This window comes from Scatophagus argus, chromosome 4, assembly GCF_020382885.2.
Source record: "Scatophagus argus isolate fScaArg1 chromosome 4, fScaArg1.pri, whole genome shotgun sequence".
NCBI classification, from domain to species: Eukaryota; Metazoa; Chordata; class Actinopteri; family Scatophagidae; genus Scatophagus; species Scatophagus argus.
The window spans coordinates 23,960,280-23,983,629 of NC_058496.1; the positions used below are offsets into that span (position 1 = coordinate 23,960,280).

Below are 23,350 nucleotides of genomic sequence, written 5' to 3' on the forward strand. Positions count from 1 at the left end.
AAACGTGGGCAGCACGGTGGTGAAGTGGTTAGCACTGTCGCCTCATAGCAAGAGGGTTCCAGGTTCGAATCCCGCTCTGGACCCTTCTATGTGGAGTTTGCATGTTCTCCCTGTGCCTGCGTGGGTTTTCTCCGGGTTCTCTGGCTTCCTCCCACAATACCAAAAACATGCACATTAGGTTAACTGGCTACTCTAAATTGCCCCTAGGTGTGAGTGTGAGAGTGTATGGTTGTCTGCCTTTGTGTGTTGGCCCTGTGATTGACTGGCGACCAGTCCAGGGTGTACCCCGCCTCTCGCCCGTAGTCAGCTGGGATAGGCTCCAGCTCCCCCGCGACCCTGATGGATAAGCGGTATAGAAAACAGATGGATGGATGGATTTTGAAACGTAGCAGAGAACTAACCGCAAAATGAGTGGGAAAGTACAACTCAACCACAAACACAATGTTTAACTTATAGTTTTCATTCAATTTTGTGAGGTTATCTTTTGTCTCTGCACAATTTTGAGTGTATTCCCATATGCAATGCAACCATTTTGGAAACCAGTTTTATTCCCTGAGGTTAGCGCCACTGTCTACTGAAGATAACTGACAGATGGATTACTTTTTCAGATACCAATATTTTTTTATTAATCCCAAAGTGGAAAATTACTTCTCTGCATTTAACCCATCACTGATTGAAACACACACACATGCAACATGTAGTGAAACACACACAGGAGCAGTGGGCTGCATCAAGCGCCCGGGGAGCATATTGGGGGTGAAGTGCCTTGCTCAAGGGCACATCAGCCGGCTAATGGAGGGGTGGGGACATTATCACTCCACCACACTCAAATTTTTTCCTGCCCGTCCGGTGGGGGAATCGAACCAGCGACTTTCCAATCACAAGCTGCTTCTCCAACCTCTAGGCCACTGCTGCCCCAATGGGCTGATTGTTTGTCTACATGTTGATATGTTTAAATTTTCCAGACTTCTGACCTCTTACGATTGATAGGACAAATAATTGTCCTCAACAAGCAGAAAAGAAGGAAGCATGATGTTACTGTAATTACTGTAGTGGCTAGAAGGCTGAATAATCAATTGAGCAAAGCAGGCAACTGTCCCTGGGCCTCCAAAGGCGGGTCAAGCCTTGGTTTGTGGTCATCGGATTAATGGTAACTTTGTTTTGGAAAATGGGAATACAATTAGAGTACAATATAATTTGATATAATAAACCTGCTATATCTGCAGACTATAACTTACAAATTAAAGGTAAAATCGCAGGATTATTTTCTTCCATTGCAGGTGCTTGAGATTTGCACATCTTGAAGGTATCACACTCCCTCCTGTGGTACTGGATTCTGAAGAGTGCTGAACATGTTCAGAAAGTAGACCACATGGAATAAGCCATGAATTATTAAGTTACAGTAGTATTCCTTGCAGATGAAGCATAACTAGGGTACATTCCAGCACTGAGACTGAGGGCTGATAGGGGTTTTAAGGTGGAATGTGTAGTCTGTCTCAGCAGAACACACTGTACTGTAGCATAATGTATCCAACTGTACTGAAACGTGCTGTCTTCTCTTCTTCCTCTGCATCCTGTTTTATCCCCTTTTCAAGTATGTGTGTGTGTGTAAATGCATATGTACTTTAGGTGTTCCCAGCCTACATGGGTCAGTGTTATTTTTTTGCCCTGTGTGGAGTGAAAAGGAAGCCTGGCCTGCATAACTTCCTATATTCACTTATGTTACATGTACATTCACACGCTCACACAATAGGTTTTTAATATGTGACAAGTGTGAATTAAGCTACTGGATATATATGAAAAACACACAAAATAAACAACACAAAAACGTGCAAACACCATCAGTCATCTAGTAATTGTGCTTTATGCAAAACAAGTTTGTTTTTTTTCCTGTTCTCCTGTTTTTGCCACTTTATAGGAAAGACTTTTTCATGCCAAAATGCACACTGAAATTTGGCAGTTAAGTATTTTTATTGCTCACAACAAAAAAACAAACCTCGTTGAACATGGCTTTAGATCTGGATTCATCGTATCCACTCTGCACACTGGCACACATCCAACCTACCAAGCAACAAACGCGGCCATAAAAGTTCCACTTTAAAAACAGGCTCACCACAGATGGTTATTTTCAACCAACAAAAGACTGTGGGAGGCAACTGCAAGCTGTGATAACCAGTTTTAAAAAATCAACAAGAATGCCAAAACACAAGAGCTAAGTTAAAACAAATTTGCATGCATGCATCATTTTAAAAGCCAGTGGAGGAGCACATATTTGCAGTTGTCAAAATGCAAGCACATTTTCTTCTTATACATACAACATGCATACATATATAAACACACACACATACACACACACACACGTATATGTTGTGTCTGCAACAGAAGAAGCAGAAAGAAGTAATACAACATTAAGTTGTTGTCAAGAAATTGTTTTCAGGTGCATACTTTTTTTGGTGATAATTCAGGTTTTGAAGATGCACATAAAAACAGGTGAAAGGAGCCTTATTACAACCACACGCCTCATACAAAATAAACATGCATTGAATCAGCTGTCTCAGGAGGATGAGGTTCTCCTCAAGCAAGCAAACAAACAAAAAGACTGTAGCTGGAAATCATAAAACTGAACAGAAGCAGTGTTGTACGCTTCACTTACACTTACATTAACAGTTTTGTGTACATTTCTGACATCAATAACAATTTAACAAGACTGTGATTTTACTTGTGTATCATTTTCAGTCCAGTTTTTCATTAATCGACTACTTTCATCACGGCACACTGCAATAGACACATTGTGCAGAACGTGACGCATGACAGAATGTTACAGAGGTCGATGGAAATATGAGGAGATGTTCCCTGCAGTAGGTTAATCTCTGGTAAATTATATAATCGTCAACTGGAGCACAAAGAAAGACCAGAGAGGATGATCGTTGTGGATTACTCCCCACTCAGAGACTACAATCTGTTTGTCTGTCCACATGTATAACTATGTGTGTCTCTGTTAGACAAGATTTTAATGTAGAAAATGAACCTAAAACAAGAAGTGGGACAGCAGTGAAGAAAAACATCCATCCTCTTCAACTCAGAGGTTCAATGCGTTTGTCCAAGTGAACTTCCAGACTGATTATCACATCCAAGAAAGCCAAGTCAATACTTGGGCCCTTGTGGGGAAAGTCTGTCTGAAGTTGTCTCAAAGAGAACAAACTTCTCATGAAAGGGAGCAAAGAGAAGCTGCTCTGCAGGCTGAGAGGGACTGATGTGCCCATCAATTAAGTTGTTGTTCTTCCTGGCTGTTTTAATGTGCTCTCTGCTGCAGACTGCAGCTCCGCTCAGACATGATGATACATTGTTGTCAACGTGAACCTTGAGCTTCCCATTCATTATCACTCTCCATACCGTCTGTATTGGTCTGGCAAATAAACCTCTATGATCTTTTTCTTTCATGTACAGACTTCTTTCCTCTTAACATCATGGTTCTGAGTTGAGACATTATGTAAAATGTGTACGATTTTATCAAATAAACAAGCTGTGCTGTCAAGTGAGCAAAAGTTGTTGCAACAAATTTGAACTCTGTAGCTGAATAATGACAAAGCACTTGTAATTATTAATTTGTGGAACAATTTAACATTGATTTTACAATTTCTACTATTAAAAATGGAACAAGAGCTAACTGATCTGAGAACATTGAAGAATATGTTTTGGTATCTAGTTCTCAGTCCTGGTTCTTATTAGATAGTGGATCAAAAAGAGAAAAATATAATCCTCTACAGCTAAAACTGAGCAGTCTGGATGATACATGACTAAAGCCAGCCTCACTGGTCGGTGGCTGACTGGCAGTACAGAGAGCCACAGGGACTCTGAGGACTGAAAATGTGTGAATGACTGACTTGAGACTCGCTTGTATGACATCTGGAGTTGCTCAATATTGTCCTAGGTCCATACCCTTCACTCAGTTTTTACAGTGTATACATCTCTATTTTTGTCACCATAATTTGTACATACTGTGATTTCTGATGTGCCCCCCCCCTCACTCGGGAAGCCCCTTGCAGAAAATTGCAATGTGTGCTATTAGACTATGTAAACAAAATTGAATAATCTGCCTCTGAAGACTTAATTCACAGGTCAAATTAACAGAACAAAATGAGAAAAGAGTTCAGATCAGATAGGAGGCATAACAAACATTTTTTATTTCACTGTCACCTACATGGTGGTGCATGACACACACAAACACTGGATAGCAGTATCCGCGCATGCAGTGACAGGCCTGTAATTGGGAATCTGTGTTCTTGTTTCTATTTGTCATATACTTTCTCTCTCTCCTCATCTTCTCAGCATTTCTTCTTTGCTCACCAGGGAATCATATCCCGACAGGCTTCTCTGCAGGGAGAATAATTAGCCTCATCTTCCTCCGTCTTCTCCATACCCTCTCTCATGCCTGTGGCAATGCTTGTAAATGAGCTGCTTTCTACCTTACATTTCTCCTCTGCTAGAAAGCTTACACATTACCTTGCCTGCATAACGAAGAGTTCAACTTTTGCTCCAAAGGGGAGTCACAAGTCAACGTGTCCCACTTTCCCTTCCTCCTCAATGCCATCCTCAAAGAAAACCAGTAATTCTTAGATGTAATCAAGAATGTGAAAGTAGCCAGGAAGTCGGAGGCGACTGGGCTGGCAGTCCAAATACTGCTTGAAAAAATCCAGTATTTGCATATTTAAAAATCTGCTAACATTATTTTAAAATATAGCAATGAACAGAATAACTTACATTGTGTGATTCAAAAGACAACATGGGATCACATTTAAATATTTACTGAGCACCTAAGTGTCAGTTCTTCTCTCAGAATTTAAGAACAGGAGTCAGGGTGTTTGAGAAAACAGAAAATCAAAGCACATGAGCTGTGCACAACACCTGAGGAAGTACCATCACAAGGTTCATCATCACCACTCTCTGAGGGGAAACAATGACTCAAGCTGTCGCTATAGAAGACCTGGAACCTCATGTTGTCTACAATGCCAGTGGTCAAGTGTAGACAGCATGAATTTCTCTTGGGGATGAATAAAGTATCTATCTATCTCTCTATTGCATGAGAGGCTGAAATGGAGGCTCTGGTGGGGAATAACAGAAACTGCAGTTTCTGGTAAGCTTTGAAATCAGTTGAGCCGTGCAGAGAAGAAGCATGAAGAGCAACTGAGAACTGAAAGGTCAAAAAACCCCAATCCACCCACAGTTCCCTTAATTAATCAAAAGTACATGAATCTGATCAATCATTCTCAGGCATATTCAAGCAAAACTACCAAACATCACTGAGTCTCAGCTTCTCGACTGTGAAGTTTTCCTGCTCTGCCACTAAACTGAATATCTCTGAATTTAAGATTTTTAGTTTGACAAAACATGACATTTGCAGGTTGGACTTGAAGAAATAATGTTTGGTTTCATTTTTCCCAAAATAATCAACTGATTAGTCATTAGTTTCAGCCCTAAAGCAGATTAATAAAATCAAAACCAAACACAGTTTGCCACATCATTTTATCTCCAACAGCTTTGAGTCACTGGTTTGCACGTTTGGGGAGCCAGCTGATCCCTGTCTTTTGACACCTTTTTCAGCTCAGTGACACAAATCTTTTCAATCAAAAAATTTGGCGTCATGACGTATCATTACTCTAAGGTATGGCACAGTGAAGTTGTCCTTCAGTGGCACATTTCACCTGTGGAGCTGCTTGTTGGAGGACTGAACACTTCCTGTCTGAAAGTGAAGCATGCTGTTGCTGAGAAAAGCAAACATGATCAGTCAACATTACCTGGAGTGATAGAGGTAAACAATGGTGTGTTTTACAAACAGTTAGTGCAGGTTGATATCTGAGGAAAGATGGTTGTCAAGCCAGCATGCCATTTTTATGTGTTAATATAATTGTGCAATCAGGAAAATAAAAGCTTGTATCAACTTTAAACTAACAAAAATAACAGCACTGAGGTGATACTTGCACAGCACAAGACTGCAAGTCCAATTTATTTTTGACATTCAATTCTTTAGTTTATGAGCTTAGACTTTTTTGCTCACAAATCTTTGTGAAGACTCTCTTTTTCCCCTCATAGATTGTTTATTTCATTTTTCATTTTTATATCATTTTTGCAGTTAGAAAAAGTTCTAAAGGTTAAAAATCAAACAGCAGACAATTATATTTCAGCTACAAGTCAAAAAATCTCTCCAAACAGACAGACAGACAGAATGGGGTTATTTTCCTAACCATTTGCATCAGAAAAATTTACAGCAGCAGATCTCCTGGCACATATTATTTAAACTACTGCAATATTATTAATAAACAGTGTCAAACCTAGAAGATTGATGTTGCCCTCATTCCTCCCATCCAAAAATGGGTTTTACTCATTTTCACCTACCCAAAACCACTGCTAACTCCAACTGGTTTGCATATTTCCAATTTTAAAGAAAATCAGACTCTATTAAACCAGGTTTAGCTTTGATGAAGTTTCCCTTTGTTGACTCTTATTCCTTTAAATTAGAAGTTAGGAACCTTCATTTAGCATAAAGGCAGGATCAATATTTCCACCCTCATCCCTGATCCACACTGAATTTTATGCATACTAAACATCACATACAGTGCAGGGATGATCCTCTGGCAGGGCAGCAGCTGTGGTCAGCCCTTCAGAAGCAGCATCATGGAATGGTTGTGCTTAAAACTGACAGCAGGAGGTTCAAATGTGGCCTTTGCAGATCAAACGGCTAATGTCGCCTCTGGGCATCCGAGGCCAGGCACACTGAACCGTGGCATTTTGAGCTCGCACAGTAAAGCATGAATATGCAGACGTGAGTTTCTAATAAAAATGTACTCGACTTCCAGAGCTGGAAAAATAAAATGGGATGAGGATGGCAGAAGGTGCAATGGTAGCCTTAAGTTAGAGAAGCAGGCTGGTGAGTGGAAGGCCGGAGCGGCCAGGAAAATCTAACTGGGTAGAGAAAATTATGAAATGCTCTGTTCTCCCTCAGCATGGCTGTTATGTTGCCCTTGAGCAAGGTACTAAATCCTCTATTGGCCTACTGCAGCTTTGGTAAGTGTACTCAGCAGTTTCCAGCTCTGAGTGCTGTAGCAAACATTTAATGTGAGGATGGATGTTGAAAAAAGCAGATACACTCACGCAGCCCCCTGAGCCTAATTACAATGATGATAATGCCATAAAAGCAAAGATCTGTTTTGCCACTATTCATTGCTGACACAGATGCAAACTAAAGCCAGTTTATAAAATTGTTTCCAATTGCTGTGTGATGACTTTTATGTTAGAAATCATGGTGTTGCCACGTTGTTGGTGTTACAATTTAAATCATGTGCCTTTATTTCTCATAAATAGCAAATTAGGTAGGACAATGGTCTGTCAGTGTCTCCACTCAGTAGGATCTAGTGTACCATACACTATGTGTCCTCTACTTCACAAAACATCAGACATCACAGTATGTACACCATCTGGGTGACATTCTTCAACTCACAGAGAATGCATATACATTTGTTCACATTTGTTCACAGTTTTTTTACTCATATATAGTGACCTTTACTTATCCTCCTCAATGCTCTCTTCCGATTCTTCTCATCGCGTGACTGCACTCACTATCAGTAATATTCTTTTGACATCATATCCTGAATCAAACACTATCTGAAGATGTGAGGAGCAAGTTTCTGAAGGTCTCTGGAGGAAGAGCCTCGGGCTGTCGGTCATCCATGGTTGCCATCAAAGGCCCGTTACATAACAAATGTCTTGAACCTGGACAGTGTGACCCAGAACGGCTTATGTAACCCTTTTTCCAGGCCAGAGTCATGAAGCAGGACTTGACATCTAAGTGGCATGTTTGCATTTCAGAGTGGATCACTGCATGATGGATGGTAGATATCCGTCTCATTGTTTAGTTCTGTAACAGTGAAGAGTGCACAGCATGCAGCTTAGCAGGCAAATACTGTACAGTTTCAGTTTAAGTCTGTTCTTCAAAGCTCTTCTCTGATGTCTTGAGCCCTTTTTAAACAGAGATTCAACAATAATGCTGTTAAAAAATAAAAAATAAAAAAGCAGCACGAGTGTGAGCTATGCTTTTGGTTTTTTTTGTTTGTTCGTTTATTTAAACACCAAACCAAACATATATAATATGCTGAGATGAAGCAAAAAAGGCATGACACCCTCACCCTTTCTATGCAGACACTGAGTCCACTCTGTTAATACATCATCATACTTCTACATGATTGTACATTTTTTACAGAACAGCAAAATGGAATAACAGTGCAACGTTCCCATCTTGAACAGGCTCTGTAAAAGGGAATTTGGATTTATTTTCTGGCTTGTAACTGACAATGGACATTTTTCCTCCATTTATTATTCCATAGTACAACCTTGATGTCTTAACTTGTCAAGGTCCCCACATTCCCCAGAGTGTGAGAAGCTATGCTGGTGTGGTTGGGGTTAAGGGCTTTGCTCAAGGGCACCTCAGTGGTGGTAAAGAAGGAGGGGTACTTTCCTCACCAAGATTTATCCTGCTGTGCCTCCAACAACTGGAATAGTGGAATACTTAAACAAAATACATACAAGTGATATACGAATGAAACACAGAATATCAAAAACCTGTGAGGCTGAACATAAGTCAGTACAAGATATGAAAATGAAAGAAGCACGATCCAGAGAAAAGATAGAAAACATACAGTACCTGCTCCAGAGTATTAATGAAAACACTTGGGCAGAAGTGCCACAGACATTTTGGTATTGGAAGGCAGCTTTTGCTTTATTCATGAATGTATTGTTCGTCCGGTGGGATCAAAGCACAGCCTGACAATAGTGGTGTCAGCACAGCACTGAGAGGCTGCCACTCAGGACCGAAGGCAGAAAGGTCACCAATTTGAATCCCTGAAAACATGGAGCGAGAGAGTGAATAATTCTCTGTCACTAACTATTGCTGCCCTGGTGCCTCTGAGCAAGGCATTTCACCAATAGCTTCAGTGAATTAAGTCAGTAAGTATTCCAAGCACGACTGGATGCTACTACAAAACCCCTAGCGTAATTTTTTTGGTGTTAATTTCTGTCAAAGCAGGGATACATTTCCTATGAACCCCTTTGCTTTCTGAAACAATTCATGTCCATATTTTGAGACTGCTGGCAATATTCCAAAATGTTTCACCTTTCTGGATGAGCCCCAGGTGTTTGCGCTTCTCCATACCACCTAATTGGTCAATTATCATTATTGTGTGGAGGGCTGCAGACACACAAACTTACACACACACACATAAATACCAACCCCTCAATTATTCATTCTACTGTGGAGACAGACAGGGCACTTTTCTCACCACAGTCCACCTAAGGGAGTTATTAGAGGTTTGGGAAATGACTAAATCTCTTGCTGCACTATCTGTGTTTTTCTCCTTACCTCTCTCTAGTCATGGTCAAGACAAGAAAATATCCTTATTTTACAGGAGAAGAAATAAAGAGTAAATCCGAAGACTAACTTTCTACCTTGTGTGTATTAATAAAAAGAATACATGCAGTACTTCATGTAATTATCACAATAAAGTCAAGTTATCATGAATCAACCTAAGCCAGTCACACACACACACACAGTCTCTACATTGAAGAAATTTTCTGAACATATTCCATTGAATAACTGTGCTTCAGTTATCTTTTGTTTATGAAATTATTGAGGACAGTCTCAGACGACGGTCCTTAACATTGCCATCATTCCTCTAAATGTGTCTGATTCCTCAGCTGTCCCTGATGTTAACTGAGAATATAAGCTAATATCTAACCGTAAGGAGACCTCAGGATATTACCTCCTCCTTGAAAAAATAAAAACAAACATCAAATCCAAAATTCTTTACTGTCTAAATATTTTTAGCGATACTCCATGTCCTCACTGAATGGAATTTCTCAGATGTTTAACCTTCAGTCCTCTAAAAGACATCAGCAGCTCCTCAATCCAAATTTTGTTAAGTCACTGAGCATTAACAACAAGATATTACTGGTGTATGTGCTGCACAAGACTTCCTTTCATATTTGAACATTTCTTATCCATTTGATAGAATGTGACAAATATGAAACTAGTGTTGTTGTTTTTTTTTAACTGTTTGGTGCTCAGTGTCCAAGAACAAAATTATTCTACTGAGGTGACAATGTTTGCACATTTTAAGTGTATAGAGATGTTAAAGATTACTTAAGGTGACACCTGCATTATTATTTAATATGCTGTTATTATTTCATCTTATCTCATGTTTACAAGGCTCATTCTCACAAATAAATTGGTGCTTCATCAAGTTAATACAAATTAGTTGCCAATTATTGACTAAGACACACACAATGTGACACAAATGAGAAACTGCAGGGTGTCTAGAGGGTAACCTCAGGCCTGTTTCCTACTGACAAACATTGAGAAGCAAATAATCTTTGGTGAATTTAACCTTGGATATTAATTTTAGCTATTTTACTTGATAAAGTGTGCTTGATTGTGTGCTTGAAGACTCCATAAAAATCAAAAAACAACTGTGAAAAGGCCCACTCGCTTTCTATGTATTTATAGCCTTAGCACATCACAAGTCTCCACTTTCACTGATGGCATGTGAGGGCAGACTAGGCGCACAGCATAAAGGATGCTCATGTAATCCTGAGGCCAAAGTACAATTATCGGTGGTATGTAAGCATCCACTGGCATGTAAGCTTCAGCTGCTGCCAACTGCTCTGCACAGCGACATGACAGAAGGATTTTGTAACATCACGTCTGACAGAGTGAGGGTGGTGATGTCTTTTTCTTCCAGTACCAACAGATTTGCTTGAACAAAATATGTCAGACTCATTTCTATGTTTGTACTTGTGTATTACGGGGCCCTTATAATCACATGAGTAAAGATATTATTTTACAATACACTAATGGAGCCTCTACGAAGACTTCAAGAAAGTACCCCCCAGTGAACCAGAAACCTGAGGGAGATGCTGTTGTGTTTTTGCAATACTACAGATGCTGAAGATTCATAAATGTCCTTAACCTCTTAAACTATGAATAAGTGAACAACCGCGTGATTTCAGACCTGTTAAAGGTCCCTATAAGAGAATGTTATATTAATTCATTTATCACTCCCCCTTTTGATACCTACATTTTATTTGTATGTTTAATTTACACCAAGACAAGACATAACAGATAAGAATAAACTGTAAGTTTACAAAAGTAAAAAAAAAAAAAAAAGCTGCCGCTAAAAGAGATGAGTATCATCAGTGGAACTCTCTCCATCCAAAACATGATCAATTACGGTACTTCAAAAAACTGTGTGTATTCTCACTTTCCCAATAGATAAAAATTCTACGTGGATGTGGCTAAAAACACATTTCATCTAGTAATATTATTCTCTGAACATGAGTACCAATTTTTGTGTTAATTGGGGAGCTAGGCGTTATTATTCAACTTGTGTTACCATCTTAAGTCTCTATTTATATTTTGCAGCTGCTGGTCATATGGGGTTTTTTTTAAACATCTTTGATGAAAGATTTGATTGATTAACTCTGTTAGATCACAAAACTGAGATGGGAATCACACAAAAGTTCACCATTTCATCTTCAGTGTGTTCTCACAGGTTTGACTTTCGCTTCATCTCTGTGGCTTCCACTCTTTTAACTGTCAGCCAAAACATTAAGCTCCTTTTGAGCAATTGCAGTAAGAAGAACCACACGACTAGCAGACGGAGAGCTGCCTTTTATGTCATTGAAGATGTGCAGTTTCCCTCCAAAGCCACAAATAACTTTCACTTGCTCTGGAATATCTTAACAAATAGAGTTCAGCTAGAGGTCATAAAAATATTGAAATGCTGGATGCCGAAAACATATGGGTCACCATAAACAGGAACGCCACAGACAAAAGTATCCAGACAGAGCTCTTTATGGGGCTGTTTTTCAGGGGTTGGGCTCGGCCCCTTAATTCCAGTGAAGGGAAATCTTAACTCTCTAGCATACCAAGACATTCTGGATAATGCTATGCTTCAAACTTTGTGGCAACAGTTTGGGGACGGCCCTTTTCTATTCCAGCATGACTGGATAGAACCATAAAGACATGGTTGGATGAGTTTGGTGTGGAAGAACTTGACTGTCCTGACCTCAACCCCATCCAACATCAGTGACTGATCTCAAAAATGCTCTACTGCAGGAATGGGCAAAAATTCCCACAGAAACACTTCAGTCATGTCACACCAACAGGGACTTTAATGTCATCACATTCGGTCCCTGTTGGCGTAATCATCAGATGTTTATCAGAGACTTAATAAAAGAGCAGAGCTTGCTTGTGCTCAAAGTCCATACTACTGTCCAAATAAATAATATACAAGATCCACTAAAAATAAACAATACAATTAAGGAGGAAACACTAAATCCCCTAATTTTCTGTACTTTATTCATATGAAAATGGCCAAACATAACTGAAAAAACTCTCAAATAAAACCTGTCAGCTCTTTGGTTAAGGTTTGCATTTAGTTTAGTCAACAAAAACTATTTAGCAAAGATTAAGGAAAGTTTTTGGTCATGATTAAATAAAAATGATAGGATGGATAACCACTCGCACAGCTGTGTGCTATGTTTGGAGCTAGAACCAGCAGGCAATTAGCTTAGCATCTAAAGCTTACTACAAAAACAACAATGAGTTTAATGTTGAGCAATGCTGCAACTATTTCTTGGAGAGCAGCAACTGGCTGGAGTGACTTCCTGGAACCTCCACTGGTTGCCTGGCAACCTCAAATGAAAACAAGAATCCTAAATGTTGCTGATGCTGAGACTTTGCTGAGATCTGCCAACCACATTTATCATGAAAACATACCTGCATGTCAAGAGTATTCACCAATAACCAATGCTGATGCAGTGCTGGTGTTGCAGTAAAAAAAAAAGTATTTATTCATAATTGAAACACTTACTATATTGTGTGGAGATGTACAGACATCAACTAAAAGAAAAGGTTCAGGAAAACCAAAAAGTTGGTCAGTGTATGGAATGAATGCAAACATTTAAAACGGCGCAAGGCTCAGGAGAGGAGTTCCATTTATTGTTTGTTATAACAGCAGATATTGAAACTTTATATCTTGACAACATGATAATCCAGTGTGTGATCAGTGACAGACTGCAGCTATACAAGGAATTTTGGAGGATCTGCCAAAAATGGAGAACAACAGCAAGCCCCTGGCCCCCTACAGGTTAGCGCAACATTTGAAAAACTGTGAACAGACAAAGAAGGCTCTTGAAAAGCAAGTGGAGGAGCTAAAGGCTCGGCTGTTGAGTGCTGAAAACCAAAGTGCCCATCAGGAGCGTATAAGGCTACAGCTCAGCAAGGATCTAGAAGAGACTAAAACACAACTAGCTCATCAGAACAACCTAAAAGAAGTGTTCATTAAAAAAGAGAAGGAAACTCGCAATTAACTGGAGAGGCTGAAGAGGCTCAGTGATGGAGAGACCATGAAAACCTTGAGGACTGCCACTGAGGTTGGAAATGAAATAAAGAAGAAGAAAGAGCTTCCACTTCCACTTTGAGGAGCTCAAAGTGGCTCACATCATCATCCAAGAGAACTTGTCCAAAGAGCTCCACGCTGAAATCAACAAAAATAAAGCCCTTCAGCAAGAACTCGACCAGCTTAAAATTTCAGAGCAGATCAACTTGAAGTACAAAACTGAGCCAAAGGCTGAAAGAGAAAAGAGCAAAACCTTGAGAAACAGCTTGAGACAGGGATTCAGTCTCAGGCTGAAAGGATGTCAGAGAAGCTGATCATCATAAAGCAGCTGAGAGCTGAGGAGGATGCTCTGCTTCAACAGGTGGAGGAGGAGATCCGGTTGGGAATCGCTGATTTAGGCGACATGACTAATCAACTCGCCACATGTAATATCTGATCACAAAACCAGGAGAATTATTGAATCTGATCATGTTGAGAGCTGTAGATGTAGAAAAAGAGATTTGTTTAGCTCTGGTAGAGTTGGTTTGGTGACCATTACATCATATGTGCGACTATGCCCTTATTCTGTGGTGCACACTCGTAATTTTCGTGTTGGTACCACATAATGCAGTGTCAACAATCTGTGCGTATAATATGTAATTCTGTGACATCAGGTTGTTCTTGCTGTTAGTAGCAGGCCTACGTTCAACTGATAAAACACTATGGCTTTTATTGTGGAGCAACCACAGTACACTAAATGTGTTTGTTTACAAAACAAGATGGCCATCATTTGTGCTGGCATTAAATAATGGGAAATCACCAGTCAGATGTCGTCATTTTAAGTTGACTTGGAACTTATAGATCACAGCTTAGAAACTGGATTCTTAGAACTGACCTTAAACAAGTTGTTTTATGCTCAGCATTGTAAACACACTGTCAGAAATTATCTTAGCTTCAAGTATAAATTTAGATTTTATAAATGAGGCCTATGGTCATTTTGAACAGCAGGTGACATTTGATTTTTGCCCCAGAGAGAACAGCCGCAGTGAGCCAAACAGCTGCAGGCCGAGAATGAGCCCAACTTTGACATGTCATCAAGGTAAATTCCATCTCTTTGCAATTTGTTGAGGTCCTCTAAACCTTATATGTCTTTTTTTTTGTTTTACCCATGCTATAAAGGCCTCTTTTCTTTATATTTGAATTACACATTGTGTTTTGCACCATAATGAATGCAGAAATTCCTCTGCAGCGCCTCCTTCTCATTAACACTAGGTTTGCAGATTTGCTTTGCAAATTATGCTCTCCCACCCACTGTAAAATTTCCTATCAATCAAAACACAGTGAAAAAGGACCAGTCAACCTGCAGTGACATAATGGATGAACACAAACAATAAAGCTGCTAATTACTAAGTCATTAATTATCTGGCTGCGTTACAAGGTGGTCCTTTGGATCAGAGAACAGAAAAAAACAACTACGTACTTAACCTTTTGAAATCAGTGAAAGGAGCCCACAGTTGGCATGTTGCAGAGCTGCCAACAATAAATAAATAAAATATAATAATACAAGCAACAGCTTAAAAAACGAGGAAAAAACTCTTCTCTATAAGAACAATTTGGTATCTGTGAAATCATTAAAGCCTGTTAGGATAGTCAGTTAAAATAAAACAGGCTACAAGTTTCAGATGATATGTGCACATACAGTGCATCTAGTGTAAAAGATATTTTGATTCCATCAAACATCAAATGGCTGAGAAACACTAGTGTTTAAATGTCAAAATAAAACGGTTGAGTGGCATAATGTCATGGAAACACAATGACTGTAGTACCAACTCCAATACAGTGACAATGTGTGCAGGGGTGTTGGTGTTCAAAAGCTACATTTTTTGTTTGGCAAACAGATTAAAATGTTAGTTTAGTCAACATCCATGGCAGATGTGCCAGACAGTGTGTGGATATTTTCACAGCCTTATTCTATTGTGCAATTTAACAAATGACTTAACAAATGTAATCTCACTTAACTGAATAAAAAGCCTGTGCTTGCCACAGGCCAGGATTTATCATGAATCAAACATGAACCAAACCCTCCAGCCCCTTAATATTAAGAGAGAAAATACCCTCCTTTAAGGCCAGCATGATGACTGGTGTATCCCTACAGTACAGCAAACTGCTCATTATTTGATCTGAAATCCCATTTGTTTAATAGCTGATGTATGCATAGTGCAGCCTAGAGCATCTTTAATGCATAAATTAAAAACACATAAATGTTCTCTGAGGCTTTGTGTTCAGACATGATAAGAAAAGCTGTTTTTCTCTTGTTCACTCCGGGCATATTGTCACATTCAGTCCGAGACTTTTACTTCTTTTGATATTAAAGGACGATTTGGACAAAGAAATAAAAATATTCTGATAGCAAACCAGAAGAGATGGCAGTAATTTCTTTTTTTATTTTTACATTCTACACTGTCCTTTAATATTAAATATCATTTGCCATAAATACAGCAGTACACAAAATCCTGAAAAGGGCTATTGGGGTTTGATGCACTATTTGAAAAAAGCTCAAATTTAGCCAAATAAAGTACATCGTATGTTAGTCTTATTTTTGTTGAATACATTTTAATTTTAATTTTATTTTATTTTGTCCTTCATCAAGATGTTCATGTTCTAATGATGCTCACCATTAAACTGTGCTGATTGCTTAGAACTTCCGTGCTGTCAGGTTGAAGATGTGTGTGAAGCATCCATGCTTCGGAATCTGTAGCTTCTTTGAGGCAACATCCATATCTGAAGCACTGCAGCCCACCACAAGCTCGTATTGGTTTTATATTATATTGAGCTGTAGGTTGTTGTTGTTGCACCATGTGACAAAGCTCTCTATCAGTCAATACATAAATCATGAACAGGACAGGAATGGATGTTAACTGCAACCTTCCATCCATCCATTTTCTATACCGCTTATCCGTCAGGGTCGCGGGGGAGCTGGAGCCTATCCCAGCTGACTACGGGCGAGAGGCGGGGTTCACCCTGGACTGGTCGCCAGCCAATCACAAGGCCAACACACAAAGACAGACAACCACACACTCTCACACTCACACCTAGGGGCAATGTAGAGTAGCCAATTAACCTAATGTGCATGTTTTTGGTATTGTGGGAGGAAGCCGGAGTACCCGGAGAAAATCCACGCAGGCACAGGGAGAACATGCAAACTCCACACAGAAGGGCCCAGACCGGGATTCGAACCTGAAACCCTCTTGCTATGAGGCGACAGTGCTAACCACTGCACCACCGTGCCGCCCACTAAGGAAATTCAATAATAATAATAAAAAAAAAAAACAAGTACATGTAAAGCTGCAATTCTGTTTACTGTTATTTTCTTCTACAGTAATATCACATACAGCCAGGATTTAGAAAAAAAAAACACTGCTTTGATTGCTTTTCCATTCCAGTAACATAACCAGGAGGTTAAGCTTGCCATTTCCTCCCATAAGGACATTTGACTAATATGAGATGCTGTGACTGCTCATAATTAGTGTCTGGTGCAGCATCAATTTCAGTGATTATTAAAATACACAAGTCTACTATTGAAGCAAATGATGTATGTCCAAGGTACAGGACCAGGACCTTCAAAAAACAAAACAAACAAACAAAAAAAACATTTTAGGATACCAGAAGGTCACTAAGAAGTGACTGAAGCTGATAGAGGCTCACACCTAACATATGGACACAAACCTAAAAGTATAAAGATATATATTTTTCTGTTTGTCTACATATGTGTTGGTGAAAAAGAAGTATACCATGAACCATGACTGATACTGGGTTTTATACCCTATTCAAGCATTAAATGTATTTATTCCTAAATCTATTTACAAACACATGCCATAGATTTTATTGTCAGAAAACATCACATAGGCTGATTTCAGGTTAGTGAGCAAAACACTAATCAACTATAATCTGGTCAAACAGACAAATTAGTTGAGTGCTTTACTGAGCGAGTTTATACTAAATGGCAAATGGAGCTTTTGTAGCTACTCAAAGCACTTGACAACACACGCCACTTTCATCCATTCGTACACACATGCAAGCTGCTGGCTGCTCAACAAGGAGTGATGCAGCGCTTTCTATTCATACACACACACACACTCACACATCACGAATAGAAGCCTGAAGTCATTCCTAGGGAATCAAATGCCACCCTCTGCGGTTCATCCAGATACTAAAGGGTACCATGTTGTCAGGGTGAGACTTGAGGGGCGTATGACAAAGTGATGGTATATGAAGGTTCAGTGTCTTATCCAAAGTGACTTCAACATGCAGTCAGAGCCAGGGATCGAACCACCGACCCTCCAATTAATGGATGACCTGCTCAACCTCCTGAACCATAGCCACCCCAAGATGTCTTGATTTATCGAGATAACTTTGTGATCTTGCTGCATGAGACAGATGTGTCTAGTGAATGTAGAACCCTCACACAGGAGTCTATTTCACCCCTTTTGTTGCTATAAGTATTCACTTTATAATTTCATGTAGAACACCACAATAATCTACATTTTATTTGTGCAAAACATAACAAGTCTATTTCAGTTTGTAGGGAGTCTGTTGTCACTTCATGATCTGTTAAAACACAGGTTGATTTTTGCAAAAAAAACGAAACTCTCAAAAATATCAGTATTTCTTAAAACTGTGTTGCGGCTTTTTAACAAATGTGTGTAAATAAATGTTTAACTGTCCAGCATAAATAAATGTCTACAATAAAATAATCATAAAATCTTTTTTAGATATTGCAAAAACGTAGCCCAAGGTGAAAACACAAGTTTCATGGGCTTTTTTGAGGTATCATTCATTAATGAACGCCTTATATTCACTCATATTCATGAAGCTAACCTGTATATAGCCTCAACAGTCATGCTTTAATAAGATAACCCTCTTTATTGGGGTTAAGCAGCTTAAAACTGTTCACGGCAGTCCTATGTGGCGTTTCGTCCCCTGACAGGTCGGAAAGTCGCTGAGCCAATTTCATTTCCTCTTGGATTACTGGATTTGGAGAAGGGTTGGGGGAGACATGGAGGTGCAAAACTGAATATCAGCCAGTGCAGAAATTTGGACCCTCTGTCACACAGAAGTCAACAACAGGGGGAGGCAAGTTATGACTGACTGAATGTGTTATTCAGCCTTTATGGTGAATCCTGTAGGAACTCCTTTGCTGTGATCACCGCTCTGTGAAACTGAAGAGGAAACCTATGTGTTATCAAAGTTTCAATGTGAAATGTTGAATCATTATTGACGTGAGGTTGGTCCTGGTGTAGCTACATACACTGTATATATGTATGTATATATGTGTGTGTGTGTGTATACTGTATATATTATATATATATATATAATATATACACACCTATCAATGACACCCAAAGCAAACAAGTCGTCAAGTCATGAGACAAATATTCCCAGGGGATTTCTTTCTTTTTTTTTTTTTTGGAAACACACAAATATGTACAACACATATCTGAAATAAGGTCTTGAACAAGTTGGGCCCCTGGTTTATTACTGGCAATATGAAGTGAGACAGCCAGCTAAGGAGAATTATGGACTATGGTAATATGGACATTTATTGGAAAAGTTGGAAAAGCTTTTTTTTTTCTTTTTTTGGGTGAACCCCTTTTAAACAACTCAGAAATGATGTTCATGTTTGCTGTTTATGAAGTACACCGACACATTTTGGCAGACATTGAGATATGTCCTCATGAACTAATAGCTAATAAGTGTCATCAGCTAGCTGGAATAAATCAGAGATAATGAAAGTCTTTTGAATGAGGCATAATCACATTCAGCTGGACAAGCTGACATTTCAAGGAAGAGCTGACACTATTTTGGCATCAGCAGGTCATCATTCTGTTTATAGAGGGAACAGTCAGCATGTAAAGCAGGGCCTCTGAGTGTGTGTGTGTGTGTGTGTGTGTGTGTGTGTGTGTGTGTGTGTGTGTGTGTGTGAGGTTGTAGGTAGGCCAGACACTTCCTTCCTGCAGTTCAAAGCACAAGCATGAGGAGGATAATACCGCATGTTATTGAGTACCAGGTATTAAATGAGAACAGCAGGAGCACACACACACACACACACACACACACACACACACACACACACACACACACACACACACACAAACACAAGCAGGGCCCAAGGCCAATGTTCAGGCCATGACTGTGAATCACAAGACCAGCAGGCCCTGAGATGTGCTTGCAAGTAGCTTGCTGTTCAACATAAACACATCCAAACACTTCCACACAATATTCCCACTGGAAGCCAGACAGCTAATTTCATCCATGCAGCTCAGAGGTCATCAATGTGTCTATGTCCGTGTGAAGAGACAAGCAGCCTGCCATGACAAGGTTACATAACATCAAAAGGCATGTGTGTGTGCGTGTGTGAGACACTGTCTGGGCTGATGCCAACATAAGGTTACCAGAGATCACACACTGACACACACATACACATACTCAGAGGCAGCAGAAGGTGGTGGTGCAAGCGCTCAGCAGTTAGTCTTGACTTAATTGATGACAGACTGTCAGAAAACAGAAACTAGAAACAAAGTCTTTCATAAAGCATGATCTCAGACTTGTAGCCCAACACAAACAAGAATTACCACCTCACAGTTGAATGGCTCCACTCCTGTCAAGTAAGATCCATGTTTGTCTCAACTCATACAATATATGCAGGGACTGACTACAACTCACTACAAAAAAGACAAAAACAGACAACAGACAGACAAAAAAACAGCTGAGAAAGGAAAAGAGTATGGTGAGTAAAAGTTTACAGTGCTGATTGAAAATTATTAGTTGAAGCACTGGTTTAAAAGAAGACTGAATAGTCTTTTGTTGTCTTTTTTTTTAACATTGATTTAAAATTTACTTCACATACATGCAGCTGATGTTCGACTGTGTATGTCTAAGCAGGAAACATCATTATAGGTACCACAGTTCTTTCTAATACTGAATTAAGTGACAAGAGTGAACGATAACGTGGCTACTCACACTGGAGATTCCAAACCAGATGATATCAGTCTGTGTTTATGAACATCTGCCTTTAATATAATTAATTCAACAGAGCCATGTGGAGCCCTGACACCAACACAGCCTGGGTCAGGAATTAAATTCTCACTCGGGCCACCCCATGTCACAATTTATGGTACTGTATGGTGCTTTGGATTAAGCTGTTCTCCAAATGGCACTTGTCACATGTGGGATCTAACGGGATTACATGTCCAATGTAACTAAAATGTCAGTGACTTGTCAAAAGTTTTCATTGTCACTAATATTTTGTTGACAGCTGCCTTCCTACATGCTGCTCATCAGCTTTCAGACCAACAGAGACATGTAGATAATGAAAGCAGTTTCATTATAAAAAAAAATCACGATGCAGTGTTTTAAGAAATGTTTGTATTCTGTCCACCGTTTCAGGCGTACATTCACATTTGAATAACAAAGAAAACTGTAGCTCTATGGTTTTGGCCCACATCCATGTTCCCACTAGTGGGCTGCTGATGTTGGAGGAAGATCAGGCTTCTGCAAGAACACACTTGGCCGAGCTTCTGGTTTCTCTGAGAAACATGTTTACATAACCAGCACCCTTATATCTGGCTTATGCAAGTACCCTGGATTTTAGAGTTAAATACACATCCTTCATGTGCCATGCAATTATCAAAATGGTCTACAGTTATTGTTAGAGTTATAGGATGAATAAAAAGACCAAATATTAAAACTAACTCTGAGTGAGAACAGAGGTGGCCTCACAATCAGATCATCAATCCTGTAAATGAGAGAACTCAAATTCATTTCTCTTTAAGGGTGCAAATTGTAAGGTATGGCCCCAATATTAGTTTACGATATTTAAAAAATGAACTAACATTATCAACAGAAAGTGAAGAAACAATAGTACTGTTCACATAGATCTCCTAGCTGAAAGTGTGCGGGCTATCTTACTACTGCCTCCACAGATACAACGTGGTATTATGACACAGGACAGGCCAAGATTCACTGGTTAGCATGCTAACATCATTAGAAATGTCTTCAACACAATGCGCAGCAGCTTTTGACAAAATGTTAGCACTCATGAGAAACCCATTACAAACCTGTTGGTGATGTTTTACGTATGTGCTTATTTAACATGAATTAAAATGAAAGAACTACACAGCTGTCAACAAATAACTGCAATGCACAATCCGGCAATCCGGTGGTGTTATTGCAGATGAGGAAGCGACAGTGTTCACCTATCTTGCCACTAGATAATGAATACTAAAATTAACTAATGCTAAATCAAACAACTCTCTAAAACACACAAAGTTAAACTATGATCTGAAACTTTTCAACAGAAAAAAGTGGTTTAGGGGTTTAGTTACCCTTTAAGTCTGAATGCACTGAGGAAATCTTGACATTAAGGCTGTTTCTTCCTGTTCTACTTTACAATGTAAACTTCTCAGTTCATTGATAGATGGTCATGGTCAGAGACGTAGCTGCATGTTGAATTTATCCACTATACAATGATGAGTACGGTGTCCATAAAGGTGAAAAAGAAAATCAATTAGGATTTAGACACAGCTCTGGCTTTATTATTCGATTAATCCCACAAAGCTTCCTGATGCATGATAGTTAAGCTGTCTGTGGTGATATCATGGCGGCTGTCTTCTCTAGCTGCCTGTCCCCTGGGGAGTGCTATTCTTCAGTATGCATAATCCTCCACCAGTGCCTGCCCCCCTTTCCACCTGTGCATTCACACTTTTGAGCCCAGTGCAAAATCCTGAGGAGATTTCAGTCGGAGCAGAAGAAAAAAACTCACCAAACCTCAGTTCTTCAGGAAAAGGAAAATGAACCCTGAGTGGATTATCTGCAAGACTTAAACCAGCAAAAGCTTGGCATTATCTAATGTGGTGGTTTCAAGGGTAGTTTAGCCCATGGACCCAAAAAAGTCTGAGCAATGGGTGTACAGTGTGGTGATGAGTGAAAGGGATTTTTTTAGCCTCTTTGTAAACCACTCTGTTTAATACATCCATTTGTATTTTCTTTTACAACTTCACATGATAAGAGTGGACATACTTGAAAAGATTATGAACAACATAAAATTGCTATCCCTTCTTAAATGAATGACCTTAAAGTTCAGTTTGTTCAAGGTCAAACAAAATCACCAGGATAGGCTACATAGGTACCAACCAACAAATTACAGATTTGAAATTTGGCATCAGAAACTATTACTGCAGTGGGATTAGAGTCTATATTTGGATTCATTTTTTAAATGCATGTGCACCAGGAGTGTAAATTGATTAGGTTCTCAAAATACAAATGTAGTGATTGCTGTGCAGTTTCTGCAGGTTAGAAAGTACAACAGCAGCTTAATGTAGAGTTAAATGCACAATTTGAGGGTCAATTCCCAAAACACTGGAGTGGCAGCTGCTTCTCTCAAAGAGTGTTGAAATACACTCATTAATATCAGTGATGTCTCTAAACACAGAAAAAACAGAAGGTATTTTTCAGTTTAGATTACATTGAGAAACATAAAATGCTAATTTCTGATCAAGACAATATGTCAACTCTTCAATTATGCGCTCCATGAAAATCTTAAGACTGAAGTGCCTCAAAGTGACTCTATTCCTCAAAGCAGCTGAAATACTTGGACACATTCCATCAAATGCTACCAAATGTCCATAATCCAGACTGGCTTTGGACCAGCTTTGGCTCTTCACGCTCTCAAAGGGTTTCAACAGCCTTTCATGATAAGGTTCTCAATACATATTGTACCTGTGAATCAACACAGGGCCGCCCATCCACCTGCTGCAGTCCATTACTTAAACCAGACTGAAAAAAGGCAGAGTCCTACAGACAGAGAAGGGAGATCCTGCTTAATGGTCATGAGGCCCAAGAGTGCTTTGGAGACTGAGCATAAA

General features: G+C 39.4%; 1 protein-coding gene across 1 annotated transcript in view; it reads right to left on the reverse strand.

Moving 5' to 3' along the window:
• rasgef1ba (RasGEF domain family, member 1Ba) overlaps positions 1–23,350 on the reverse strand; it is a 110,739-nt gene that overhangs the window by 55,044 nt on the left and 32,345 nt on the right. The gene's annotated exons all lie outside the window — the stretch shown is intronic.